General features: G+C 45.7%; 1 protein-coding gene across 1 annotated transcript in view; it reads right to left on the minus strand.

Annotated features, from left to right (window-relative positions):
• Nucleotides 1-21694, minus strand: part of LOC124616598 (hemicentin-1) — a 1150083-nt gene that overhangs the window by 568251 nt on the left and 560138 nt on the right. The window lies entirely within an intron of this gene.

Raw genomic sequence — 21694 nt, forward strand, 5'->3', positions numbered from 1 at the left:
CTGCAACACGCGGCCGTGCATTATCCTGCTGAAATGTAGGGTTTCGCAGGGATCGAATGAAGGGTAGAGCCCCGGGTCATAACACATCTGAAATGTAATGTCCACTGTTCAAAGTGCCATCAATGCGAACAAGAGGTGACCGAGACGTGTAACCAATGGCACCCCATACCATCACGCCGGGTGATACGCCAGTATGGCGATGACGAATACACGCTTCCAATGTGCGTTCACCGCAGTGTCGCCAAACACGGATGCGACCATCATGATGCTGTAAACAGAACCTGGATTCATCCGAAAAAATGACGTTTTGCTATTCTTGCACGCAGGTTCGTCGTTGAGTACACCATCGCAGGCGCTCCAGTCTGTGATGCAGCGTCGAGGGTAACCGCAGCCATGGTCTCCAAGCTGATAGTCCATACTGATGCAAACGTCGTCGAACTGTTCGTGCAGAAGGTTGTTTTGCAAACGTCCCCATCTGTTGACTCGGGGGTCGAGACGTGGCTGCACGATCTGTTACAGCCATGCGGATAAGATGCCTGTTATCTCGACTGCTAGTGATACGAGGCCGTTGAGATCCAGCACGGCGTTCCGTATTACCCTCCTGAACCCACCGATTCCATATCCTGCTAACAGTCATTGGATCTCGACCAACGCGAGCAGCAATGTCGCGATACGATAAACCGCAATCGCGATAGGCAACAATCCGACCTTTATCAAAGTCGGAAACGTGATGGTACGCGTTTCTTCTCCTTACACGAGTCTTCACAACAGCGTTTCACCAGGCAACGCCGGTCAACTGCTGCTTGTGTATGAGAAATCGGTTGGAAACTTTCCTCATGTCACCACGTTGTAGGTGTCGCCACCGGCGCCAATCTTGTGCGAATGATCTGAAAAGCTAATCATTTGCATATCACAGCATCTTCTTCCTGTCGGTTCGTCATCTTCGTGGTGTAGCAATTTTAATGGCCAGTAGTGTATATAATAATCATATTAATGATCTAGCAGATAACGTTGGGGACTTCGTGTCATTATTACAGGACCGTGCTGTTGGCTATCGGAAAGTTGCGACGCCAGAACACTGCACAGAAACTCACGAAGTCCTGCTCATTGTTAATAATTGCTGTAGTGATTGGCAATTGGCTCTGTACATAAGTAGCTGTAACGTTTTGTGGAAAACCGGTGAAGAAATCCATTATTGTACGACTAAACAACTGATGAAAAATCACTGAAAACAACAACTAGTGACCACATAAAATAAATTGAAGGAAAAACAGATGTCAGACAGATTCACAGGAAGAATAGTAACAAATCGTGAGAAATTGTAATTGATTCACAAGAGAAGTGGCTTACAAGACGCTTGTTCCACCTATTCTTGAGTACTGCTCATCAGTCTCAGTTGGACTGAAGGAACAGACAGGGAAGATCCGACGAAGACATGTGCGTTTTGCCATGGATCGTTCAGACAGCGTGACAGCGCTGCGGAAATGCTTAACAAACTCCCGTCTTAGATGCTACAAGACAGACGCTGTGCATCTTGGAGTGGTTTACTGTGGAAATTTCGAAAGCGTACGTTTCAAGAAGAGTCATACCACATATTACCTCCTCCCACATATGTTTCGTGAAATTATCTCCACTAGAAATTAGTCGTCCCGTCATACTTGACCCTACCGACAGTCATTTTTCCCAGGAGGCGTTCGTGAACACAGCGGAAAACCTGGGAACAGATAGTACTGCGAAAAGTTACTTCCACCACACACTGTTAGGTGGCTTGCGAGAGTAGATGCAGATGGAGAAAAATATTGACTCAACCATCCATAAAATAATATGGAAAGCACTTTTTATTGTTGAGCAGAGATGATCGTTACTTCTTAGAAATGAGGTGTAGCAACTTGTACTTGGCTTTGTCGGGTAAAATTACATCTCCGTCTGGCTCGAGCTGCCAGAAACTGTGGTCATGTGTGTGAGTTGCGTTTGCGTGAGTGTGTGCGTGTGTGTATGTTGTCTATTTTTGACAAAATTTTCCCACAGTCTTCTTGTTGCGCCTTTCTCCGCTATATGGCGAGTCACAACTATCCTTTTCATTATATTGTTACATTCTATCCTGGATTTTCCATTGTTTAAAATTAATTCTCTGTTTCATATGAATTATGATAACATGAAATAATTTGCGATCTGAAGTTTTCCCGGCGTATTTCCAATTTGAACAGTTCTCGGGTACCCGACCGGGTAGCGTCGTAATTTCTCCACAATATTTCGGCAGACGTACACGCTGCCATCTTCAGGTGGTTCCTGACGAATGCTGTGCTGTTCCTCTCGGCGCCCTATACATACTAGCCGTTACCCCCTCCACTGTTCCTCTCCTGGTGTCTTTGGTGCGGCCGGCGCGGCGGCTACTGGGGGTGGTGGGGGAAGCGGCGCCTGGGTCTGAACTGGGGTCTGCAGTCTCCCTGCTGCCGCCGTTGGGGGCGGTCCTCGTTTTGTTTGGCCACATAGACGGAACAGCTTAAATGAATTTCTCAAACACTTAAACTCGCTGCACCCCAACATACAGTTCACGATGGAGGTGGAGCAGGATGGTGCCCTACCGTTTCTTGACGTCCTGGTGAAACGGAAACCTGATGGCAAGTTGGGACACAGTGTATACAGAAAACCTACGCACACTGATTTGTACCTAAACGCCTTCATTTGCCACCACAACTCCCAGCGTGAAGGCGTTTTGCGCACACTTGTTCACAGGCGCGATCGATCTGCGATCAGGAGAGACTTCCAGCAGAACTGCAGCACCTCGAGACAACATTTCGGAAAAATGGGTACAACCAGAAGCAAATAAGACACGCACTCAGACAGACTGCGCCAAGAGAACAAGAAGAAGATACAGAAGAACATTCATTGGTGTGCATTCCGTTTGTCGGAAACACCTCAAGATAAATCGGTACAATCCTGGGGAAACACAATGTGAAATGTGTATTCCGACCCCCTGCAAAAACCTTGACTGTACTGGGTTCAGTGAAAGATGACCTAGGCCTTCGATAACCCCTGTCAGTGCGGAAAATCATACATTGGGGAGACAGTCCGCACTGTAGAAGAGAGGTGCCGCGAACACAAGCGCCATACCGAATTACTCCAGGCCACTAAATCAGCCGTGGCTGACCATTGTATAAAGAATGGCCATTCTTGGACTATGAAGAAACAAAAATACTCTGGCAATCCTCCTACCTCTGGGACTGCGTTACAAAAGAGGCCATCGAAATCCGACTACAGGACGATCTAATTAATAAAGACAGCGGCCTTCAACTTAGTCAGGCTTGGAACCCTGCACTCAGCCTGGAGAGAAAGATGCGGTCCCAGAGATCGACGACCACCCCGACGGCGGCAGCAGGGAGACTGCAGACCCCAGTTCAGACCCAGGCGCCGCTTCCCCCACCATCTCCAGTAGCCGCCGCGCCGGCCGCACCAAAGACACCAGGAGAGGAACGGTGGAGGGGGGTAACGGCTAGTATATATATGGCGCCGAGAGGAACAGCACAACATTCGTCAGGAACCACCTGAAGATGGCAGCGTGTACGTCTGCCGAAATATTGTGGCGAAATTACGACGCTACCCGGTCGGGTACCCGAGTATGTCCAAATTCAAAATGAAATAATTTATACGTTATACTATAAAAATCAGTAGAAATACGTACTTCAAACCTAGGCACTGCCGATCCGAAGTACGGACCCATAACAAGGATGGAAAATACACTGAGCTGATAAAAGTAATGGGTTACAGCTTAATATCGCCTCAGAGCTTCTTTTGCCTGACGATGTGCAGCAACGTGACATGCAATGGACTCAACAAATCGTTGGAAGTGCCCTGCAGAAATATTGAGCCTCTATAACCGACATTAATTGTGAAAGTGTTGCCGGTGCAGAATTTTGTGCACGAACGGACCTCATTATCTCCCATAAATGTTGCATGGTATTCATGCTGGGCCGTTCTGGGTGGAATTGTCCCGAATGTTTTTCAAACCAATCGCGAACAACTGAGGCCCGGTGGCATGGCGCATTACCATCCTTAAAAACTCCATCGTTGTTTCGGATCGTGAGGTCCATGAATGGCTGCAAACGGTCTTCAAGTAACCGAACATAACCATTCCCAGTGAATGATCGGTTCAGTTGGACCAGAGGACCAAGTCCATTCCATGTACACAGAGTCCACATCATTTTCGAGCCAACACAAGCTTGCACAGTACTTTGTTGACGTCTTGGATCCATGGCTTCGTGGGTTCGTGGGTTCTGCGTCACACTCGAACCCTACCATCAGTTCTTGCCAACTGAAATCGGGACTCATCTGGCCAGGCCACGGTTCTCCAGCTGTTTAGAATCCATCCGATATGGTTACGAGCCCAGCAGACGCGCTGCAGGCGATGTCGTGCTGTTACAAAAGGCTCTAGAGTCGGTAGTCTGATGGCAAAGCCAATTAACACCAAATTTCGCGGCACTGTCCTAAAGGATACGTTTGACGCACGTCCCACATTGATTTCCACGGTTATTACAGGTATTATCTCTTGCGTGTTGGCACTGACACCTCTACGCAAACGCTGCTGTTCTCGGTCGTTAAGTGAAGGCTGTCGGCCGCTGCGTTGTCCGTGGTGAGAGGTAATGCCTGAAATGTGGTATCTTCGTCACACTCTTGACACTGTTGTTCTCAAAATACTGCATTCCCTATCGATTCCCGAACTGAAATGTCTAATGCTTCTAGGTCCAACAAACAGTCCGCTTTCGAAGTCTGTTAATTCCCGCCATCATGACGTCGGAAACCTTTTCACGTGAATCACTTGAGAACAAATGACAACTCCGTCCATGCACTGTTCTTTCATACCTTTGTATGTGATACTACCGTCATCTGTATATGTTCATGTCGCTATTCCATGACTTTTTTCGCCTCACTGTATGACTTTTACTTTATCATGTCCAGCATCGTGCAGTGTGTCCGCTATCCAAAACATTATCTTCCGTGTACAGCGGAATTCGATCGAGCTGACCATTCTGGTTCCACCTGGCCACACCTGCGTCAAAGGGTAAATGCTACAGTGTTTCAGCTTCTTCACCGACATTCCTGGTTATTATGAAGTTTTTGACCTTTTGTAGCATTTTCTGCTTTGGTAGCAGAGTATAAGCGTCTAACAGTACAACCCTCTAATTAAACGGAATTAGCGCGTCCATCAAAGCAGGACAAACAAGGGATGGTAAGAGGGTTGTAATAACTGTCACCTGTACGGCGTAGAACAGAGGCGAAAAGGGCTGCGGACTGCGCAAGTTGGCCGTAGCGCGGGTCTAAGGAGCGCGCAGAATGGCAGTGTAAGGGCACAACTCCGTGACGGCCAAGTTGGGCCGTGCTGTGTGAAACATGGCGGCGATAAGAGCCGACTGCAGCGCCAGTGGTGCAGCCGGGGGACTCTGCAGTGCAATTAGTGACGACACCACTGCCACTGCATTTCTTTCGCCCTAGGCACTAGCGCAGTATTCTCTACAGCACGAGAACACGGAACTGACTTGTCGCAATTTTGCGGAGAAGATAAACTGTCGTTCGGTGACAAATAGGAGGAGCTTTCTCAGCTTCTCTTGGAAATATGCAGGAGTTTAAGCTAAGATACCGAAATAACGGAATGGCTGCTAAAAGACCAATTAAAAAGTTGCTCTTTTATAGAAAAAAAGTCGCGGGAATCAGATAAATCAGAAAATTCTAAAATAACCAGTAATTCTTTCCCACCCCCGCACCCGATCCTTTAAAAAATCGTACTCCTATGCACAAAAGGGCTTAAAATGCCTGATTATTTTACATATAAGTTACTCCATACGTGTTACAAAATGTATGTATGTACATTCCACATCTTTAACCACCGTATCGATTTCAAACAAACTTCGTACACATATCACCTACTGTCTGCAAAGAATCGCTATGGGGAAAGAACAACCTCTCTCTCAAAGGGATCGCTGAAAAAGTATCCAAGCTTACGACGTGCAAGTACACTGAAAAGCCAAATAAACTGGTACAACTGCCTAATATCGTATAGGGCCCCCGCGAGCAACGAGAAGTGCCGCAACACGACGTGGCATGGACTCGGTTAAGGTCTGAAGTAGTGCTGCAGGGAACTGACGCCGTGAATCCTGAAGAGCTGTCCATAAATCCGTAAGAGTACGAGGGGATTGAGACATCTTCCGGACAGCACGTCGCAAGGCATCCCAGATACGCCCAATAATGTTCATGTCTGGGAAGTTTGGTGGCCAGCGGAAGTGTTTATACTCAGAAGAATGTTCCTGGAGCCACTCTTCAGCAATTCTGGGCGTGTGGGGTGTCGCATTGTCCTGCTGGAGTTGCCCAAGTCCGTTGGAGTACACAATGGACATGAATGGATGCAAGTGATCAGACAAGGTGCTTACGTACGTGTTACCTGTCAGAGTCGTATCTAGACGTATTAGGGGTCCCATATCACTCCAACTGCATTCGCCATACACCATTACAGAGCGTCCAGCAGCTTGAACAGTCGGCTGCTGTGGCCGAGCGGTTCTAGGCGCTTCAGTCCGGAACCGCGCTGCTGCTACGGTCGCAGGCTCGAATCCTGCCTCGGACATGGCTGTGTGTGATGTCCTTAGGTTAGTTAGGTTTAAGTAGTTCTAAGTCTAGGGGACTGATTACCTCAGATGTTAAGTCACATAGCGCTTAGAGTCATTTGAACCATTTTGAACATGCATGGTCCATGGATTCATGAGGCTGCCTTCATACCCGTATCCGCTCGATACAATTTGAAACGAGACTCGTCCGACCAGGCAACATGTTTCCAGTCAATGTCGGTGTTGACGGTCTCATGCGAGTCGTAAAGCTTTATGTCGTGCAGTCATGAAGGATACACGAGTGAGCCTTCGGCTCCGAAAGCCCATATCGATGGTGTTCCGTTGAATGATTCGCACGCTGACAGTTGTTGATCGCCCAGCATTGAAATCTGCAGATGTTTATGGAAGGGTTGCACTTCTGTCACGTCGAACGATTCTCTTCACGTCATAAATACTGAAATGCGTGAGAACGAAACTAAGGGCGAAGTTCACTAGAGATACAGATGAAATATGTGTACAAATATGAGTCAAATATGTTACATACATGTGACCAGTGCTTATTCTGGTAAAGCTGCGAGTGGAGAGCTCCTCCTAAGCCGTGGATCGATTTCAACCAAACTTGGTACAAATATTACTTACTGTCTGGAAAGCAATATTTGTTGGGGTTAGAAGCAACAAACTCCTATTGGAAGGCCGGTGATAATGCGGAGAGGTAAGAGGGAGGAGAATTTTATTTATTTATTTATTTATTGCCAAATTATAGACCTGTTACCTGATGTTTAAAACAGGTCGTACATCTTACAATTTTCGTTTTTCATCTTTCTACAGAGGGAGGAGAAGGTGGACTTAGATAGGGGAGAAGGACATAGACTTACAGGGGGTGATGAGATGATATAATACACTTAAGAGGGATAGGATGTGATTGCCAAAGAGGAATGGAGCTGATAGACAGAAGGGGAGTATCAAATGGAATGAGAGAGAAAGAGGAGTAGATGGACAGGGTGAAGGAGGAGGAACAGATGGACAGAAAATGGGGAGGGAGGGGGGTGGCGGAGGAGGTGGACAGAGGAGGGGGGATGGGTGGAGTTAGACTTATAGGGTGTGCAGAGGAGACACATGAGTGAATAGGAGATGGACTTAGTGGCGAAGAATGACAGCGGGGGAAGGAACACATGGTCAGAAGGGGAGGAGCAGATGGAATGAGAGAGTAGATGGACTGGAGGAGACAGACGGTGAGTGGACAGTCGAGAGAGGGGAGAAGGATATGGACAAGAGAGAAAGAAGGAGCAGATGGACTAACAGTAGACTGGAAATAGTAGACCACAAATACCAGGCACTCAGCTTATATTTAATCAACTGAAATTAATAGTAGTTAAGAAGTAATAAATTAAAACGTATGCTCAATGCTGAAGTTTTACTCCATGGAAAGCGAAAATGTAGTAAGAGACAATCTGTTTTCCTTTCATTATTTTGTGAGTGGTGCAGCAAGGAAAAGTTTCGAAGAGGTTTGGAAAGAGGTGTAAAGTGTGTTGGAAGCCGTTAAGCGCTCTCATTCTCAAATATTATATGAATATAGTCTGAGTAATTTGCGCGCCTTCAGTTATGCTTCCTGAAGGCATAAACACAGCTTCTAACTTTTAATACTTCAGTTATTGTATTAAAATCCTAACGTAAGGTTACACTGTTTTATGAATAAATTATGACAGCATATTAAATTTTTTAATTCGTTTCATAATTATATGAAACACTGTAAAGCGAATTTTTGTTTCCTTTGGAAGTCGCTCATAGTTACCTTGCATCTGGGACCAACTTGTTTTAAACCATAAAAATTATTTATTGTATATTTACCTCCATGTTTTATTTAAAAAATTGGTAATACAGTGCGAGCACATTTTTGCGTGCTCCTCTGGCAAGTGTTCAGCAATATATGATACATATGCATAGCTTCGATTATGAACTAAAGGCTGTTACAAACGCGATTTTTAGGTTTACTGAGCTCATTCTATTCCCCGGTGGGTCAATCATTCCCTGTAGAGACAATCAAGGTGTATTTGGTTGTATTATGGTAATTTTAAACCACTGATATTTACTGAAAAGCAGGAAATAGCTTTTGCTATGAATAGCTTTAGAAAACATTCAGGAATAACGGGTATGTGTAAAGTTGAAGACTATGTCGCAATATGAAGATTCGTAAACTTTCATCCGACGACTGAGAATGAGGATGAATTCTTTAGATCTAGTTACGGCAAATATAAAGAATCATATGGCATTGTTGTCTGAGAGACAAAGAGGAACAGGTTCTGCCATCAAACCGGAAATGGTTTGCTTTCACCACACAAAATGGTCTCTTTCCTCGCGATGCGCGTGTCTAGTTGGTAGGTGATGGTATCGGGTGGTGTGTTGTGTGATGACAGGGAAAGGAGAGTGTGCAACATAGTGCCGGCACACAGCTTACTCTTATCTAATAGCAATAAGCGGGTCATCGAGCTCGCCTCCATCCGACGGACGTATTACTATGAATAGTCCCACATATGCTCACTCTATGAGACGATGTGGGTATGTTTGGAATTCAATTTGGAATGCTGGCAAGTGTGAGCTGGGACTTTTATAGTCACCATCTATCTCCCCTTGCCAGCCAAACACGGACGAATTTTTTTGCGGTACCAGGATTCGAACCAACTACGTCAAAGCCAAATGGCACAACACAGGCATCCCTTAGCGAGGTTGACTACGGAGGCAAGCCGTTTTTGCTATTTGGGACTCATCAAAAATAGCCATAATGCAGAAAGATATTGTATATGTATGAATACTCTAGGCCCGCTTGATCGTTCACTGCTGTGACTGGAAAAATATGATAAATGTTTGTGTAAAGGAGTTTCACACTTGTTTACGTCATCCAGCCATTCCACCTTCTGATTTCTATCTTTTCTTCAGATATTTCCAGTTGAAAATCGGGATGGTTCCGTTTTAAGGGACACGAATGACACTTTTAACATGTAAGGATGGTGCGACTACTGGTTTATTGCACTTTCCCAAGATAGATTATCCTGTGTAAGTCTCTTTTCTTTGCAGTCTTCATCCGTTTGAACCTGCTTACTGTACTGGAACCTTGGCCTTCTTCCACTGTTTTTACCTTCACAGTTCCCTCAGTCACCTAACTGACTATTCCTTGACGCTTCATAATAAATCCTATCAATCGATCCCTTCTTTTAGTCAAGTTGTGCCACATTTCTTTTTTTCTCCGATTCAGTTCAATATCTGCTGATCTGTCATTCGATCCATCACAGAATTTTCAGCATTCTTCTATAGTATCACATTTCAAAAGCTCCTATTGTTTTACACTATGAACTGCTCATCGGCCAAGTTTCACTTCCACGCAAGGTAAACTCCGAACAAAGGCTTTAGAAAAGACTTCCCAACATATAAGTTCATTGAAATTAATTCGCTGACTGCGAATTTCTTGATATCAGTTGTATTAGGTGTAGTTCTACTACCCAATAGTGACGTACGAAAATTTGTGCGAGATCGAGACTCGAAGCCGGATTTCCCACTTATCGCAAGCGGTTGCCTTAATCACTTTAGTTATCCGTGCACGCTGCACGGACTGATCCAGGCTTCAATATGCCACACTATCGAAATCCTTAGATCACGGTTCACACAACTGATTAATTTCGAAGTATTTTGTATAGCTGTGGCTCATCAACGGTGTCTGTTCTTTCGAACATTCACGTAAAAATTTAAATTGGTATTCGACGTTAAAAAATGCACTGTTTCAGAAATACTTTTCTACCTATTGCCAGCCTGCATTTTATAGCATCTCTACGTCGGCCCTCGTCAGTTACTGTGCTGTCTAAGTAACAAAAATCTGCTACTTTCATGCCTCGTTTCATAGTGACGCCTCAGCATTGCCCCATTTAATTCGACTAGGAAAGCGTTCCTGAAGAAGATAAATTAACATCCAGTATAGATTTAAGTGTCTGGAAGTCGTTTCGTATGTAGTGTAGCCATGTATGGAAGTGAAACGTGGACGATAAATAGTTTGGACAAGAAGAGAATACAAGCTTTAGAAATGTGGTGCTAAGGAAGAATGCTGAAGATTAGATGGGTAGATCACATAACTAATGAGGAGGTATTGAATAGAATTGGGGAGAAGAGGAGTTTGTGGCACAACTTGACTAGCAGAAGGGATCGGATGGTAGGACATGTCTGAGGCATCAAGGGATCACCAATTTAGTATTGGAGGGCAGCGTGGAGGGTAAAAATCGTAGAGGGAGACCAAGAGATGAATACACTAAGCAGATTCAGAAGGATGTAGGCTGCAGTAGGTACTGGGAGATGAAGAAGCTTGCACAGGATAGAGTTGCATGGAGAGCTGCATCAAATCAGCCTCAGGACTGAAGACCACAACAACAACAACATTCCATAACGCCTGTTTTACTCGTGTTGAAGTTCATCTTACAACCTCCTAATGGGATACTATCAATTCCTTCCATAAGTACAGAAGCTGAAGCAATGAATTAAACTTTGTACCACAGCTAAGACTTGAACACAGTCATCTGTTTACTAGACAGATGCGCTAAACGCTACACCACGGCAGCACTGTAGTTACCACTGATGCACGGATTACTCCGCCAGTAACCTCCCTGTCACAAACTTCAGTTCACACTTTCAGCCCATTTTACCCTTCTTAAACCGTCAGTATTACCGAGACTCGCGGACAGTGGAACAGCACACCAGTAGTCCCAGTTGTGGCACAAATTTTAATTCATTGCTTCAGATTCTCTACTTATCGAAGAGAAAGTTTAGACTCATTTGTCTCCAGGAAAATATAGTTCAATCAGATCAACTACCAATTTTCCCAGTTCATTGCACTCAAAATGGTTCAAATGGCTCTCAGCATTATGGGAATTAACATCTGAGGTCATCAGTCCCCTAGAACTTAGAACTACTTAAACCCAACTAACCTAAGGACATCACACACATCCATGCCCGACGCAGGATTCGAACCTGCGACCGTAGCGGTCGTGCGGTTCCACACTGTAGCGTTTAGAACCGCTCGGCCACACAGGCCGGCCCATTGCACTCAGGCGGACTCTGATTCCCCGTCCGCATCCCTCCTTGGTTCCCTTCACAGCTTGGACAGTGTAGAGAATAATACAGACCGCTTCGGTACCCATGTGTGCAAAGCGTCCTGCGTGACACATCGCCGGCGTCATTAACAGGCCCGCTATCTGCTGAACGGTGACGTCAGCAGGGGGGCGCTGCAGGCTGTGACGTCGCTGTGACACGGGCGTCAGCCGCCACGGCTAATTACGAAATTTCATCTGCATAATTCTCATGAAAATCATGAGGTCGTTCCGGGATACTCATACATATTATTCAATTAGCAGCCACAAGGGAAATATTGGTGATTGATACGGCGTATCGCGGGCGAGCAGAATGCAAAGTGGTGCGGGCTAAGCGGCCGCTATCGAGCGCGCGGTCGGCCGTGACTGGACTAGCTCATCGTACGCCCGCGGCTCTCCACACTGAAGCACGGCCGCCGCGTAACGCGCTCGCCTGCACGTCCTCACTCGCCCGTATTTCCGCAAACTTATTTCCTGTAGTTGTAATGAAACAGCTGTTCTGGAATAGTGTGTGCAAGCGATGCTGTTCTGGAATAGCGAGTGCAAGCGATGTGTTGATCGCGTCTAGTGCAGCGTCCGCATTTTCCATATTTGGAAAATTGTATTCTGTTATTTAACTTTGTGTGCACATACTCTCCTCACGCCACTGTCGCCAAAGCTAAGGAGTGTAGTGATGAGTCGAATGAAAGAATCGAATAAAAGAAGTCTCTGTGGCCACATCAGCTACAGGAAAGTTTTTCGCTGATTCAATAAGTTCGAATTGAATCACTCAATGGGTGACTGACGCAAGTCTTTGAAGGTTCCTCATGGGTATGACTATTTTCACGCACTCTTTGTGTTTGGGTGCGGCTTTCCATGCGGCTTTTCGTGGATGATGCTGTAGTATACAGAGAAGTTGCAGCATTAGAAAATTGCAGCGAAATGCAGGCAGATCTGCAGCGGATAGGCACTTGGTGCAGGGAGTGGCAACTGACCCTTAACATAAACAAATGTAATGTATTGCGAATACATAGAAAGAAGAATCCTTTATTGTATGATTATATGAGAGCGGAACAAACACTAGTAGCAGTTACTTCTGCAAAATATCTGGGAGTATGCGTAAGGAACGATTTGAAGTGGAATGATCATATAAAAATAATTGTTGGTAAGGCGGGTGCCAGGTTGAGATTCATTGGGAGAGTCCTTAGAAAATGTAGTCCATCAACAAAGGAGGTGGCTTACAAAACACTCGTTCGACCTATACTTGGGTATTGCTCATCAGTGTGGGATCCGTACCAGGTCGGGTTGACGGAGGAGATAGAGAAGATCCAAAGAAGAGCGGCGCGTTTCGTCACAGGGTCATTTGGTAAGCGTGATAGCGTTACGGAGATGTTTAGCAAACTCAAGTGGCAGACTCTGCCCTCTGCATCGCGGTGTAGCTTGCTGTCCAGGTTTCGAGAGGGTGCATCTCTGGATGAGGTATCGAATATATTGCTTCCCCCTACTTATAACTCCCGAGGAGATCACGAATGTAAAATTAGAGATATTCGAGCGCGCACGGAGGCTTTCCGGCAGTCGTTCTTCCCGCGAACCATACGCGACGGGAACAGGAAAGGGAGGTAATGACAGTGGCACGTAAAGTGCCCTCCGCCACACACCGCTGGGTGGCTTGCGGAGTATAAATGTACATGTATATGTAAATGTAGATTTGACTTACCCACTTATTCAGCCTTTTTCGTTACACATGAACAACGAAAACAACGATTACAGCTGCCAATTTTTTTTAGTAACAAATAATGTGTCGTGTTTGAAGGAAAGATGAAGATATGTCTATTTCTAAAAATTAAGTATCTTCAAAATGTACGATTTTATAAAATACGAATTTTTCTTTAACTTCTTTGTTGCGCTCTCTCTCTCTTCTTCTCTCTCCCTCTCTCTATCTTTCCCACTTGCCTGCACTCGGCCTTGTTAATTACTATCTTTCGGTTGGTTGATTCGGAGGAGGGGGCCAAACAGCGAGGTCATCGGTCCCATCGGATTAGAGAGGGACGGGGAAAGAAACCGACCGTGCCTTGTCAAAGGGACATGCCGGCATTTGCCGGAAGCGATTTAGGGAAATTACAGGAAACCTAAATCTGGATGGCCGGACGCTGATTTGAGTCGTCGTCCTCCCGAATGCGAGTCTAGTGTGCTAACCACTGCGCCACCTCGCTCGGTTTATCTTTCGGTAAATACTGAGATGACGTGAACAGACAGCATATGGGATAAAACTCTTAAATTGTTTGGTGGCTTAATCACTTACTTTCTAAGCATATGCTGTTTCTTATCTGACGTAGTTTTTTCACTAGGAACATTTGTCATCATTCATTAACTTCCCCTGAATTACTTTAACTAACGTGCTTTTGGAATAAGAATACCACTCTTGCACATGCTGTACATCGCACTGAATTTATCTTGAAGATAATTTTTTATCCACTCATATGATTTCCTCCCTTCCAACGCCACTGAACGTTGTCAGTTTGATCCAGATACCAAGTTCACTATAGGTAAATTTATTTACTGAACCACATTTGAATACAGTCGACACGTTCTCTCTTACAATGGACACATACCGAACGCAACGAATAACAATTTTGATATGACAAACAGTATTACAATGATTTGAGTGTCTGATGGGCAATGTGAGTAAATAATAGTGACTGTGAACTAATAGAGTTAATGCGGGCAGTACCTATACTACTGAATCTGCTGCCACTAACAGTGATAATAGTAATATGAATAATAATAATAGTAATAATAATTTTAATAATAATAATAATAATATCAGTAAATGATAGTGACAGACATAAAATGAATTTACAGGTATACAAAATAGATGTTGCCTTATGAAAGGAGTTCTGGGGAAAGGAAATTTAAGGAGACTGTCACCCAAGAACACTGGGCAATGAGACAGAAGAAGTTGGAACGAAGGAAGTACTTGTTTTTAGGAATGAAATACTGTATTGCAGTACTTGTCATGTGCGTATATATTATAGTAGGAAAAATACATGATTAAATATGTAGACTATTTGTCAGTGTACAAGGTGCAAAAGTGAAATCACAGAGCTGCCACCTCAGACAACAACAGTGGCTCGAAGACGTCTCAGTATAGAGTCGAGCTGAGCTTGGAAAACGGACATGGATAAGTCATTCCATACTGCTTCAACTCTGCGCTAGAATTTATCAAACGTAGAATCGCACTGGCTGGAAAGTGACGGCGTGTCAGTCTCTCCATAATCCTTTACCAGACGCTTTCAATGGAAGAGGGACTTTATGGTCAGGGCAACAGTCGAACACCCTTTACATTGATGTACAGCGTGACAATCACTGAACTATATGAAATGAAATCGTCATAACTTCTGAACTGTTTGCGATAGGAAGTTCAAACTGCATGGTTGGCCGCAGGGCATGAGGGGAATTAGTATGCGCATGCGCATGTTCGTCAATCAGCAAAATTGGCGCCTTTTGGGAATGAGAATCTGCATATCACGACCTAGAAGTCTCTTCATCCTCAACGGGCGACTGTGTGACTTGCAAGGTCCAATCACGGAATAATCGGTGCGATATTCCTTGATGGCACGGTGACTATCGAACGGTGCGTGAGGTTTAGCAACGAAGTCCACGTTCATTTGGGTGCGTTCGTCAATAAGCAAAACTGTCCCATTTGGGAGACTGAGAATCCGCATTTCGCGTTAGAGAAGTCTTCAACGGCTGACTGTGTGGTGAGCAATGTCCAGTCACGGAATAATTGGTGCGACATTCCTCGATGACGCTGTGAGTAGAACGGTACGTAAAGGTTTTGGAAGATGATTTCATCCCCATTATCCAAAGTGACCCTGGTTTCGACAAGATGTGGTTCATGTAACACTGAACTCGACCACATCGAAGCAGGAGAGTGTTTGATGTCCTGAAGGAGCACAACGGGGACCACATTCTGGCCCTGGCGTACCCAGAGGTCACTGGCATGGGCCTCGATTGGCAGCCATATTCTCCAGATCTGAACACATGTGACTCCTTTTTGTGTGGCTATACTAAAGAAAAGGTGTACAGCAAAAACCCCAAAACCATTGTTGAGCTGAGAACAGACATTCGGGAGGTCATCTACAGCATCGATGTTCCGACACTTAAGCGGGTCATGCAGAATTTCGCTATTCGTCTGCGCTACATCATCGCCAATGATGGCTGGCATATCGAACATGTCATAATCTTAATCCGAATATCTGTAGTGACGTTTACATGTTCAATACACCGTGGGCATGCCGTAGTTTGTAACTAATTTACATTTTTTTCATATAGTTCAGTTATTGTCACCCTCTAGGTTAGGAAAGCACGGGCAACATGTGGTCTTGTGTTGTCTTCCTGAAAGATAACGTCACGGAGATCTTGAATATATGGCACAGCTACAGGTCTTACGTCATCGGAAACGTAACGGATGCTGTCGAAATTATCGGTTAGGCGAACCAGAAGTGACAGTGTTGTGTACCCATGGCACATCACGTCATCACACCAAGTGCAAGGCACATACGACAACGGCGAATGCAATCTGGCAATGTTCGTTTTCCTTAGAGCCTCCATACACAGGTGCGTCCATCGCGATACTGTATGCTGAACTGCGAAACCTGTGTCTAGCGTTGTCTTTGGGAACACCACCGTCCGTGCGCTCTCTCAGCTACCGCCCATGAAGCCCCAACAATGGCCGCCGTGCTGTCCCAGACGTCATCGTACTGTACATGTGCCACCTTCTTGCAAACAAGTCTGTTTCCCGATTCCAGATACCTGGCGTGCCTGAACGATCTTGCGAGGTCGATAGAAAAATACGTCTGTCCTTTCTGGCGCTAGTCGCATGGGACTGAGGTGAGGGAACGGAGTACGGCCCTTCTCAACCCAGATGTCTGCAAGCTGTGTAACTGAGGCGGAACATGGGTTCAAATGGCTCTGAACAATGTGGGACTTTAAAACTACTTAAACCTAACTAACCTAAGGATATCACACACATCCAGGCCCGAGGCAGGATTCGAACCTGCGACGGTAGCGGTCACGGGGTTCCAGACTCAAGCGCCTAGAACCGCTCGGTCACTCAGGGCGGCGCGGAATATGGGGACGAGCCCGGTATTCACGTAGCGGGATGCGGAAAACCACCTAAAAACCACATCCAGGCTGGCCAGCACATCGGCCCTCGTTAATCCGCCGGGCGGATTCGATCGGGGCCCGGCGCGCCTACCCGAGTCCAGGAAGCAGCGTGTTAGCGCTCTCGACTACCCCGGCAAGTCGGTGAGCCATATATACTGGGTGATCAAAAAGTCAGTATAAATTTGAAAACTGAATAAATCACGGAATAATGTAGATAGAGAGGTACAAATTGACACCCATGCTTGGAATGACATAGGGTTTTATTAGAACCAAAAAAATACAAAAGTTCAAAAAATGTCCGACAGATGGCGCTTCATCTGATCAGAATAGCAATAATTAGCATAACAAAGTAAGACAAAGCAAGATGTTCTTTAGAGGAAATGCTCAATATGTCCACCATCATTCCTCAACAATAGCTGTAGTCGGGGAATAATGTTGCGAACAGCACTGTAAAGCATGTCGGGAGTTATGGTGAGGCATTGGCGTCGGATGTTGTCTTTCAGCATCCCTAGAGATGTCGGTCGATCACGAAACACTTGCGACTTCAGGTAACCCCAAAGTTAATTATCGCACGGACTGAGGTCTGGGGACCTGGGAGGCCTAGCATGACGAAAGTGGCGGCTGAGCACACGATCATCACCAAAGAGATCTTCCACGCGTCTAGCAACATGGGATGGAGCGCCATCCTGCATAAACATCGTACGTTCCAGCAGGTGTTTACCAGCCAGGCTGGGGATGATGCGATTCTGTAACATATCGGCGTATCTCTCAGCCGTCACGGTAGCAGTTACTGACGTTTTGCTGTCCAGCGCCATCTGTCGGACATTTTGCCAGTTTTTTTTGTTTGTTGTTTTGCTCTAATAAAACCCCATGTCATTCCAAGCATGTGTCAATTTTTACCTCTCTATCTACATTATTTCGTGGTTTATTAAGTTTTCAAATTTATACTGACTTTTTGATCACCCTATACAGGGTGTTACAAAAAAGTAAGGCCAAACTTTCAGGAAACATTCCTCACACACAAAAAAAGAAAATATGTTATGTGGACATGTGTCCGGAAACGCTTACTTTCCATGTTAGAGCTCATGGTGAAAATTGATCACGTTGGAATGAAGCCTCATCCGTAAAGAGAACATTTGCACTGAAATGAGGATTGACACATTGTTGGATGAACCATTCGCAGAAGTGTACCCGTGGAGGCCAATCAGCTACTGATAGTGCCTGCACGCGCTGTACATGGTACGGAAACAACTGTTTCTCCCGTAGCAGTGTCCATACAGTGACGTGGTCAACGTTACCTTGTACAGCAACAACTTCTCTGACGCTGACATTAGGGTTATCGTCAACTGCACGAAGAATTGCCTCGTCCATTGCAGGTGTCCTCGTCGTTCTAGGTCTTCCCCAGTCGCGAGTCATAGGCTGGAATGTTCCGTGCTCCCTAAGACGCCGATGAATTGCTTCGAACGTCTTCCTGTTGGGACACCTTCGTTCTGGAAATCTGTCTCCATTCAAACGTACCGCGCCACGGCTATTGCCCCGCACTAATCCATACATCAAATGGGCATCTGCCAACTCCGCATTTGGAAACATTGCACGGACTGCAAAACCACGTTCGTAATGAACACTAACCTGTTGATGCTACGTACTGATGTGCTTGATGCTAGTACTGTAGAGCAATGAGTCGCATGTCAACACAAGCACCGAAGTCAACATTACCTTCCTTCAATTGGGCCAACTGGCGGTGAATCGAGGACGTACAGTACATACCGACGAAACTAAAATGAGCTCTAACATGGAAATTAAGCGTTTCCGGACACATGTCCACATAACATCTTTTCTTTATTTGTGTGTGAGGAATGTTTCCTGAAAGTTTGGCCGTACCTTTCTGTAACACCATATATATATATATATATATATATATATATATATATATATATATATATATATATTCAAGCATGTGGTAGATCATATTTGAATTTGACTTTTGTGACATGCCGTCCACATGGTTTTGCAATTTTAGTGACTAACCGTTTATGACGGTTTGTGTGTATGGAGAGGGAGGCGATTTCGTCAGCAATAGGTGTGAACACCGAAAAACGGTGTGAGTGGTCGGCTTCCATCGAGATCACGATCCCTGTGGCTGGCGAAGGAAGTGTTGCTCGCGTATGAGGTGGGGGTTGAGGGGACCTCGTTTAGCAGTGACGTCCGCTTTGTTGACAGGGAAAGCGACGCGTGCGGCCCTCCTGGGCGCAGTGCGAGCCTCGACGGCTATCCGGGAAATGGCGCGCCCGATAGAGCGGCGTTTCCCGGCCGGGTGCCGGGCTGGGGCCGAGGTGGAGGCGAGGTAACCGACAAAGCGATCGATGCGCGCGCCGCCGCGGCCGCCGGCTGCCCACTGCCCGGCCCCGTGCTGTGTGGGGCTCGGCCGCACGCGAGCCGGCCGCCCGCCTCACCCTCTTATCTCGGCCCTGCCTCGCCCTTAATTAATACCGCGGCACGGCGCGCCGCTATCGCCGGTGTATCGCCGCCTGCATAAGAACCACCGCGCCGCCTCACGCCCTGCCGCCGGACCACCTGAAGGAACCCGACATTCTCGTGTTCCCACATCGAGATATGACTACACATGTACTCTGGAATCCACAGTGAACTGCACAACACAAAGTACTTAGCATTATAACACTTGTCTGGGTTTCTTCACATTCTAATCGCATGTGGAGCGCGGGTCGAATAACTACACTACTGCCCATTAAAATTGCTCCACCAAGAAGAAATGCAGATGATAAACGGGTATTCATTGGACAAATATATTATACTAGAACTGACATGTAATTACATTTCACGCAATTCGTGTGCATAGATCCTGAGAAATCAGTACCCAGAACAACCACCTTAATACGTCTGGGCATTGAGTCAAACAGGGCTTGCATGGCGTGTACAGGTACGGCTGCCCATGTAGCTTCAACACGGTACCTGGCCAGGGCAGCAGTCGAACATTTTCTGTATACAGAAAGGCCCGTACAAGACCTGTAACATGTGGTCGTGCATTATCCTGCTGAAATGTAGGGTTTCGCAGGGATCGAATGAAGGGTAGACCCACGGGTCGTAACTCATCTGAAATGTAACGTCCACTGTTCAAAGTGCCGTCAATGCGAACAAGAGGTGACCGAAACGTGTAACCAATCGCAGGCGCTCCTGTCTGTGATGCAGCGTCAAGGGTAACCGCAGCCGTGTTTTCCGAGCTGATATTCCATGCTGCTGCAAACGTCGTCGAACTGTTCGTGCAGAAGGTTGTTGTCTTGCAAACGTCCCCATCTGTTGACTCAGGGATCGAGACGTGGCTGCAGGATCCGTTACAGCCATGCGCATAAGATGCCTGTCATCTCGACTACTAGTGATACGAGGCCGTTGGGATCCAGCACGGTGTTCCGTATTATCCTCCTGAACCCACCGATTCCATATTCTGCTAACAGTCATTGGATCTCGACCAATGCGAGCAGCAATGTCGCGATACGATATACCGCAATCGCGATAGGTTACAATCCGATCTTTATCAAAGTCGGAAACGTGATGGTACGCATTTCTCCTCCTTACACGAGGCATCACAACAATGTTTCACGAGACAACGCCGGTCAACTGCTGTTCGTGTATGAGAAATCGTTTGGAAACTTTCCACATGTCAGCACGTTGTAGGTGTCGCCACCGGCGCCAACCTTGTGTGAATGCTCTGAAAAGTTAATAATTTGCATATCACAGCATCTTCTTCCTGTCGCTTAAATTTCGCGTCTGTACCACGTCAACCTCGTGGTGTAGCAATTTTAATGGCCAGTAAAAATGCCTCAGCATGGAGGCGACACGTAAGCAGTTGAAGAATTCCTCTAGACTCTTCATGTAATACTGGATCTTGCAACATTGTAAGAAGACTTCCACGGAAAAATTGGCTTCTATTCTCGAGCGTCTCCCAATTCAGATCGTTCAGCACTTCCATGACGTCTCTCCTGTGTCGAACAGATCCGTGAACATTCTTTCCCCTCTCCTTTGTTTGTGTTTAGCATCACCTGTTAACCGCATTTGGTATGGGCCGCAGAAATTCAGGCCACTAATGGTGTTCCAGTTATCTTGACCAACGGAAATAAATTTTTGGCCAGAATCAAAATAAAAAATTTAGCAAGCAAACGTTATTCATAAAATGTTGCTTGCTAAATACTTAATAGAATATGCACCAAACGTTTAATTAATGCCAAAAGACATTAAGAATAAACATTCTCTGAGTAAATAAATCTTCAAATTAAGAAGGTCGTAAATTAATATAAAAAAATATATTTGTTACTGTTTGTATAAAGAATGTTCCATCCCCACCCCCCATGTTTATACATCGAAACTTGATAAAGGCGCTCTGTAAAGCAATTGAAGGCAGTCGCCGTAATTTGTTTTGCAGGAGATGTGCTCCCTCTCCTTCCCTCCCCCCTTCCCCCCCCCCCCCCCCACTCTCTCTCTCGTTTGTTACCGACTAACCGCGCGACTACTGCTACGGTCGCAGGTCAGAATCCTGCCTCGAGCATGGATGTATGTGATGTCCTTAGGTTAGTTCGATTTAAGTAATTCTAAGTTCTAGGGGACCGATGACCTCAGATGTTATGTCCCATAGTGCTCAGAGCCATTTGAACCATTTTTTGTTATCGACTGCTCTGTTACAAAATGTAGATGTCGCTCTCGTATCTGTTAACTATTGGTTAAATAATTACGTTAACTTAATGATAACAGCCTTGTTTGAATAAAGAAACCTACTTTCCTCTTCCATTAATGCCACATCTCAATTTATTAAGTTAC

Source organism: Schistocerca americana, chromosome 5, assembly GCF_021461395.2.
Source record: "Schistocerca americana isolate TAMUIC-IGC-003095 chromosome 5, iqSchAmer2.1, whole genome shotgun sequence".
In the NCBI taxonomy this organism is placed as follows: domain Eukaryota; kingdom Metazoa; phylum Arthropoda; class Insecta; order Orthoptera; family Acrididae; genus Schistocerca; species Schistocerca americana.